Source organism: Physeter macrocephalus, chromosome 10 (genome assembly GCF_002837175.3).
Source record: "Physeter macrocephalus isolate SW-GA chromosome 10, ASM283717v5, whole genome shotgun sequence".
Classification (NCBI taxonomy): Eukaryota; Metazoa; Chordata; class Mammalia; order Artiodactyla; family Physeteridae; genus Physeter; species Physeter macrocephalus.
This window is the reverse complement of record NC_041223.1, coordinates 74,064,321-74,072,629: the sequence shown is the minus strand read 5'-3', so window position 1 is coordinate 74,072,629 and position 8,309 is coordinate 74,064,321. Positions and strand designations below refer to the sequence as shown.

General features: G+C 42.0%; 1 pseudogene; it reads left to right on the top strand.

Annotated features, from left to right (window-relative positions):
• The window catches only part of LOC114486998 (cytochrome c oxidase subunit 2-like), a 10,593-nt pseudogene extending 5,056 nt beyond the window's left edge, over positions 1-5,537 (top strand).
• Positions 5,538-8,309: the final 2,772 nt, after the last annotated feature.

The following is an 8,309-nucleotide window of genomic DNA, read 5'->3' as shown; positions in this document are numbered from 1 at the left end:
TAAAACACTGATCAACGGAACAAGTTTTACTAGGGATAACAGTGTAATTGTATTCTGGAGCTCATATCGGCAATATGGTTTATGACCTTGTTGCTGGATCATGACATTTCAATGGTATAACTGCTATTAATTGTCTCTTTGTTCAACGATTAAAATCTCACGTGATCTGAGTTCAGACTGGAGTCATCCTGGTTGGTTTCTGTCTATTTCAGATTTCTTCCAGTATGAAAGGACAAGAGCAATACGGCTTACTTTACAAAATGCCTTGAAACTAAATGATGATATAATCTACATTCAATTAATTTATACATGCCCTACTGTAGAACAGGGTTTGTTACAGTGGCAGAGCCCGGTAATTATGTAAAACTGAAAGCTTTATCTGCACTGGTTCATATCCTCTTCTTAAGAATATGTTTATAATCAACATTCTTTCACAAATTACCCAATTTAATTCACCATAGCATTCCTCATATTAACTAAATGGAAAATCCTAGGCTATATATAAATCCAGAAAGGGCCAAAAATCATCAGGCCCCATGGATTATTACAACCCATTGCTGAGGCATTCAAATTACTTATTAAAGAACCACTATGTCATTCAACATCATCAATTTATATATTATTGCCCCAATGCTAGCCTTAACCCTGGCTCTCACAACATGAATTCCTCTTCCCATATCTTATCCACTAATTAATATAAATGTAGGCATATTATTTATATTAGCCATATCACACCTAGCCATTTATTCCATCCTCAGTTCTGGATGAGATTCACTTTCAAAATACTCACACACTGGAGATCGAGGGACAGTAGCATAGACAATCTCATATGAAGTAATGTAGCAGTTATTCTATTCTCAGTCTTACTGATAAATGGATCATTTACACGTTCAGCAGTAATTATTACACAAGAACACCTATGACTAATTTTGTCCTGACCCCTACTCAGAATTTGATTATCTCCGCAGTAGCAGAAATCCAATGAAGCCCCACTTGATTTAACAGAAGTAGAATCAAAACCTGTGTATGTCTTCAATGTAGAAAATGTAGCAGGCCCATTCACCCCGTTCTTCCTAGAGGATACGTCAATTTCCTTATAATAAACATTTCCACAACAATCCATTTTTAGGAGCATTTGACAATCCCTAGGTGCCAGGATTATATACAGCCGAAGTCATCATTAAAACACATCTAACAATCTCCTTTTTATGAATTTGAGCATCCTACCCACAATTTTGATATGATCAACGTCTACATCTCTTATAAAAATTTTTTTACTACTAACATTAGCCCGATATATATGAGAGTTTTCACTACCTGTCATCATACCAGGCAACCCACCACAAACTTAAGAAATATGTCTGACAAAAGAGTTACTTTGATAGAGTAATTCATAGAGGTTTCAATGCTCTTATTCCTGGAATTGAATTCTTCCTAAGAATTTTACATTCTCCATGCTACCACATTACACCACATGCTATACACTAAGGTTCTCTAAGTAAGCTTCAGGCCCATACCCCCAAAATGTTGTCGTATATCCTTCCTGTACTAATAAACTCTCATTCTTTTTACTATCATTCTACTGACCATTATCTCAGCAAATATAATTGTATAACAAGCTCACACTGGTTAATGGTATCCCCATTCTAATAAAAAACATGAACCCATAAGCGACAGAAGCATCCAAGAAATATTTCCTAAAACAATACACCACACCAATACTTCTTATAATGGTTATTATCATTAATCTAATATACTCTGGTCAAAGAACACAATGAATAACAAAAATCTTTAATCCAGCAGCATCCACCCTCATGACAATCGCCCTTGTCATAAAAGTAGGACTTTCTCCATTTCACTTCTGAGTGCCTGAAGTCACACAAGGCATCCCATGAACAGCAGACCTGATGCTAACAACATGATAAAATTGCACCCTTATCAGTTTTATATCACATGTCACCATCCATCAACCTAAATATACTATTAATCATAGTGATATTTTAAGTCGTAGCTGGAGGCTGAGGCAGACTTAGCCATACTCACCTGGAAAAAATTACACTCTTCTCATCAATTGCCCATGTAAGATGAATAACAGCTATGATAATGTATATTCAGATTATAACAATCCTAAACATACTAATTTATATCATAACAACACTATCTTCTTATTATTTATGCCAAGATTAGGTACTACAACAGTATCAATATCACACACATGAGGTAAAACACCTCCCATCACAATCCTTTTCCTCACCATTATAGTATGATTAGGACATAGCCCATCACTATCAGGGTTTTTACCCAAATGAATACTTATCCAAGAGATAACAAAAATGACAACATCATTCTACCAACACTAATAGCCATCATAGCAGTCCTCAGCATATATTTCTACTGGCAGCTGACATACTCCACATCACTAACTGTATTCCCTTCATTAAACAACACAAAAACAAAACAATTTGAACATTCAAAGAAATAACCTTCCTATCATTACTGATCATAATACCCAGACTATTACTACACATAACACCCATTCTATCGGTGCTGGACTAGGAATTTAGGTTAGTTCAGACCAAGAGCTTTCAAAACCCTAAACAAATAAAATTTACTTAATTCCTAAAAATAAGAATTGCAAGACTTCATCCTACATCAATGGAATGTAAAGCAAGCATTGTAATTAAGCCAAATCTTTACGAGACTGATGAGTTTTAACCCCAGGAAACTTTAGTTAACAGACAAATCCTCTAGTCAACTGGCTTCAGTCTACTTCTCCTTCATTTGAGAAAGAAAAAAAGAAAAAAAAAGGCAGGAAAATCACCGGCAGAATTGAAGCTGCTTCTGTGAAGTTACAATTAAATTTGTTGATTCATCACAGGGTTTGCGAGAAAGAGGGTTCAATCTCTGTCTTTAGATTTACAGTCGAATGCTAGCTCAGTCATTTTACCTCTGTTCATACACTGCTGATGATTTTCAACAAATCACAAAGATATCGGCATTTTATAATTACTATTTGGTGCTTGAGGTGGAGTAGGAGGCAGCACCTTAAGTATATTAATCCAGGCTGAGCTATGCTAACCTGGAGCACTACTTGGAGATGCCCAAATCTGTACCGTGGTCATAAGAGTCTCTGCACTTGTAATAATTTTCTTTATAGTTGTACCCATTATATTGCAGGGTTTGAAAATTCACTTGGGCCACTAATAACTCAGACACCTGAGGTAGCATTTCCCTGAATAAATCATGTAAACTTTTAACTACTTCCCCCATCATTCTTACTCCTACTCATATCACCAATAGTAGAAGATGGTTCTGGTACCAGTGGACCGTGTATTCAGATCTAGCCTGCAATCTGGTCCACGCAGGAGCCTCTGTCGACCTAACCATTTCCTCCTTACATTTAGCAGGTGTCTCTTCAATTCTTGGTGCTATTGTTTTTAATACTATAGTCTTTCATACAAAACCAGCAGTCAGATCCCAATACCAAACACCATTATTTGTTTAATCTTCCCCAACTATAGCCATATTACTATAATTACAACTCTCAGTCCGAGCAGCCAGAATTGCCATACTGTTAAGAGATAGAAATTTCAACACTACTTTCTTTGACCCTGCAGGAGAAGACCGAATCCTATACCAACACCTATTTTGATTCTTTGGTCACCCTGAAGTCTGTATTCATGGCCTACCAGGGTTTGTTATAAACTCACATATCATTACATACTATTTAGGACAAAAAGTGCCTTTCAGCTATTTGGGAATAGTATGAGTCATGTACACTGGCCTTTTAGGATATCTCTTGTGGGCCCATCATATATTTACCATAGGGATAGCTGTCCACTCAAGAGCATACTTTGTAAAAGCTACTGTAATTACTTCTATCCCTACAGGAGTGGGCTTTCTCTGGTTGCAGTTAGCGGCAGCTACTCTTCGTTGCGGTGCACAGCCTTTTCATTGCAAAGGCTTCCTTTGTTGCAGAGCACGGCCCCTAGGTGCGTGGGCTTGCACGTGGGCTTTCTCTAGTTGTGGTGAGCAGGGGCTACTGTTTGTTGTGGTGTGCGGGCTTCTCACTGTGGTGGCTTCTCTTGTTGCAGATCACAGGCTCTAGGCGTGCGGGCTTCAGTAGTGGCACATGGGCTCAGTAGTTGTGGCTCGCAGGCTCTAGGACGCAAGCTCAGTAGTTGTGGGGCACAGGCTTATTTGCTCCGTGGCATGTGGAATCTTCCCAGACGAGGGCTCGAACCCATGTCCTTTGCATTGGCAGACGAATTCTTAACCACTGCGCCACCAGGGAAGTCCCTGGTTAGCAACTGCTCACAGAGGTAATATTATATGACCTCCCACTATATTATGAGTTTTAGGTTTTAGTTTTTCTTTTTACAGTAGGAGGTTGGACAGGAATCATCTTAGCCAACTCATCCCCGGACATTGTCCTCTAGGATACATACTATATAGTAGCACACTTCTATGACCTAATGTCCATGGGAGCTGTCTTCACTATTATAAGAGGCTTCCTACACTGATTCCCACTATTCTCAGGTTATACAGTTAACTCAGCATGAGCAAAAATTCACTTCACAAGTATATTTGTAGTAGTAAATATGACTTCCCGAAGCACTTTCTGGCCTCTCAGGGATGTCATTATGTTAGTCTCAGTACTCTGAGGCACACACAACATGAAATATTTTGTCTTTCGGCTCACTCATCTCAGTAGCAGCAGTAATGCTAATAATAATCTTCATATTTTGAAAAACATTTGCATCTAAACAAGAAGTCTTAGCACTGGAAATTGCTACTCCTAACCTAGAATGGTTACACGAATGCCCTCCAACATATCCTATGTTTCAAGATCCTACCTATGTAAATGTAAAATAAGGAAGGTCTCAAGTCCTTTTCAACCACTTTCAAGCCAACACCATAACAATTATGTCTTTCTCAATAAATGAGATAAAACTAAAAAGTGATGTAGCTTTGTCAAACTTAAATCAGAGGCTAAAATCCTGTATATCACTCAGGCGTATCAATTTCATCTAGGCTCTCAAGATACAACATCACCGATTATGGAAGAACTTTTACATTTTCATCACACACATTAATAGTGATTTTTAAAAGAAGTTCTCTAGTCCTCTATACTATTTCACTAATATTGACAACTAAACTAACTCATATACATACAATAGATGCACAGGTAGAGAAAATGTGAACAATTTACCATCCATTATTGTAATCTTAATTGCCCTATCATCATGATGAATCCTTTACATGATACATGAAATCAATAACTCTTCCCAAACCATAAAAACTATGGGTCAGTAATGATACCGAAGCTACAAATGCACAGATTATGAAGATTTAAATATTTACTCCTCTGTAATCCCCACATCAGAGCTAAAACCAGGAGAATAATGACTAATAGATGTCAACAACTGCGGAGTTAGAGATAGTCATTGAATATTAGTTTCATCTGAAATTGTTGTACACTCCTGAGCTGTTCCTTCTCAGGCCTAAAAGCTGCTATCCCAGGATGCCTAAATTAAAAAATCCTAATACCAACAGGACCAGGCCTATGTTGTGGACAAGAGAGCTCATTTTTCTGAGTTCAAGACTGGACAGAGTGATATGGCTGAGATATGAGGTGAATCTGGAGCCTATGTTGTGGACAAGAGAGCTCATTTTCCTGAGTTCAAAGACAGGACAGAGGGATATGGCTGAGATATGGGGTGAATATGGAGCCCATGGGGATGCACTCTCCAAGCTCCAGGATAGGAATGGGGCCTCTAGGGTCCCAGACCACCCACCACACCCTCCTGAGCAGGATCTTGACCACATTCCCTGTCAGTGATGAGGCTACCTAGCACTTGTCAGGCCCCGATGTTGTGTCCTATGTGGGCCCCATGCTCTGGGAACCACACTCCACACTCTGCAGGTGCATGATGCAAGGTCCTTCGTGCCTCGGGAGTAGAGACCACACAGCAAGCAGTTGCCTCCCCAACCAGCAGGAGGAGGGGAGGAGGGCAGGGGGACCAGGGGAATCTCTCTCAGACAACAACACCCCAGGGGTGCCAGAGAGGACAGTGATGATGCAGATGAGGCACAGGCCAAGAGATGGGACCAGAGGACCCAAAAGGCAGCTGGTCAGGTACTGGCTCATCTGCACCTCGGACACCTTTGTCCCTCATACACCCCCTTCCTCATACACCCCTTCCTTAAATGAAGATTCTTCAGATGCAAACAGGCAGAGCTTCAGACTGAAAGTCAGCTTCCCCTCATACACCCCTTCCACATACACCCCCTCCTTAAATGCAGATTCTTCAGATGCAAACAGGCAGAGCTTCAGACTGAAAGTCAGCTCTTCCAAAATGACCCGTCAGCAAACACTGCAGGATTCCACTGCAGTGGGTGCCCTGGAGTCGACAACTCAGGGACTGAAGTGAATATCGGTGCCAGGGACAGTGGGCGGGAATGGGGAGGGAGACTTTCATGGTTGTGGAATTTTGGTTTTGCAAGATGAAAGTTCTAGGCATGGTGGTGATGGCTCCACGAGAAAGTGAATAGATCTGATGCCTCAGAAACGTGCACTTAAAATGGTGATGATGGTAAAGGGTATGTGACGTGTGTTTTATTTCACTTCAAATAAATTCTTAAAATAATGTCTTGTTAATTGAGATTCCATTTCGACTCCCCTTCATCACAAATATAGGAGGCCCAGACACAGTCCTCTACCTTAGGGGCCATCACGGTACCCTCACAGAGCATGTGGGAGACCATTCTTAGGGGGGACTAGTCTGTGCCCACCTGACCTCTGTCCAGGGGGACCCAGGCAGTGGTGACCCCCATAGACTAGACATATGATATTAATATGATACCACCAAGTGTTGTCACTCACCAGAAGACAGAGCAACAACCCACTCAAACATGCCTGACCTCATATGAATGTGACAAGATTAAGAGAAGAAAAGGAACCACAGGTTAATCAGGGCAACACCCTTAATGCAGAGGTTGGAAGTCTCAAAGGGGACAGGACACACTGCAGGCAAAGAGCACATATGCGGTCTCCCCGTACATGTGATCCTGACCAATGCAGATGTGGTGAGACCCACACAGTCCCCACACCCTATACCTGGGGTCACACATCCACACTCACCAGAGTGACCCACCTCCCCAGACCCTGCATCTAAAGTCACATGTTCTCTCTCAACAGGTGACCCCTCCTACCCAGACACCTCCACCTGGGTCACATGTCCACAGTCCCAGGGTGATCTCACCTCCCCAGACCCTACACCTGGGGAAACACGTCCCCTTGGTCAGGACACCATGGCTCTGCTGGTGGCTCCCCTACTGTGGAAACAAGATGGGTCCCTGGGACCTCCTGGGATGGGAAAAAGTATAAGGTGTGTCTCCTCTCCCCACACTTGTCCCAGAGAAGTCCTCTTCTTTTCCCTTTGGTTCTGTGTGATTTTAACTGTTTTTAAAGTTTTCATGCTAGAGTTGAACACATGACCTTGGTTCTGGTAGGCTCAGTCCTTTCTTGTCTCACTTACATGTTGAGAAAACTCACAGGACAGCAGGGCTGAAAGCTGAGGGTCAGCTCTGGATGCTGCTGAGTAGGGACAGGAGACTGGAAGGAGAGCTCAGCAGCAGCCTCAGCTGTTACCCATAGGCCTTTTGCCTGATCTGCGTGCCCTGCAATCAATTCACCAGCTAAACCTGCCTCCCTACGCACCATGCACGTGCTGGTGAATTGGAATTATTGCCAGGTAGCCCTCCTGCAGATTCTCCATGAGCCGCAGGGAAGGTGAACCTTGCAGGGATTAAGACTAAGGCCCCAACCATAGCCCTGACCCTTGGGAGGACCAGGTCAACAGACTCAGAAGAGATGCTGTTACCTAGACAAGCCCACCTCAGCTCCAGACCCCAGACATCTAAGCACTGACCTTCAGATGCAGGGACGGAGCTTCCCAGCACTGAGGCCAGGCCGGGTCTCTACCCAGGTTCCCATAGCCTTAGCCGGGCACAGACATGGCCAGGTCGAAATCTTCTTATCATAGACAACACATGGTCAGCTCTAAACATAATCAGTAGACAGGACAAGCAGAGGTCTAAATCTACCATGTAGACAGAAGGTGATGATGTTTAAACTAGCTTAGGGCTGATCTCGTAGGAGGTACAGATCACACACATGGGTCTCTCATCTTTGGACACCCACATCAGGAAACTGAACAAAATCTTTGTCATTAAACATTTCAACAGGCAAAACAGAAATGTTACCACTTTCTGTGGCCACCGAAACTGAACAAAATCTTTGTCAT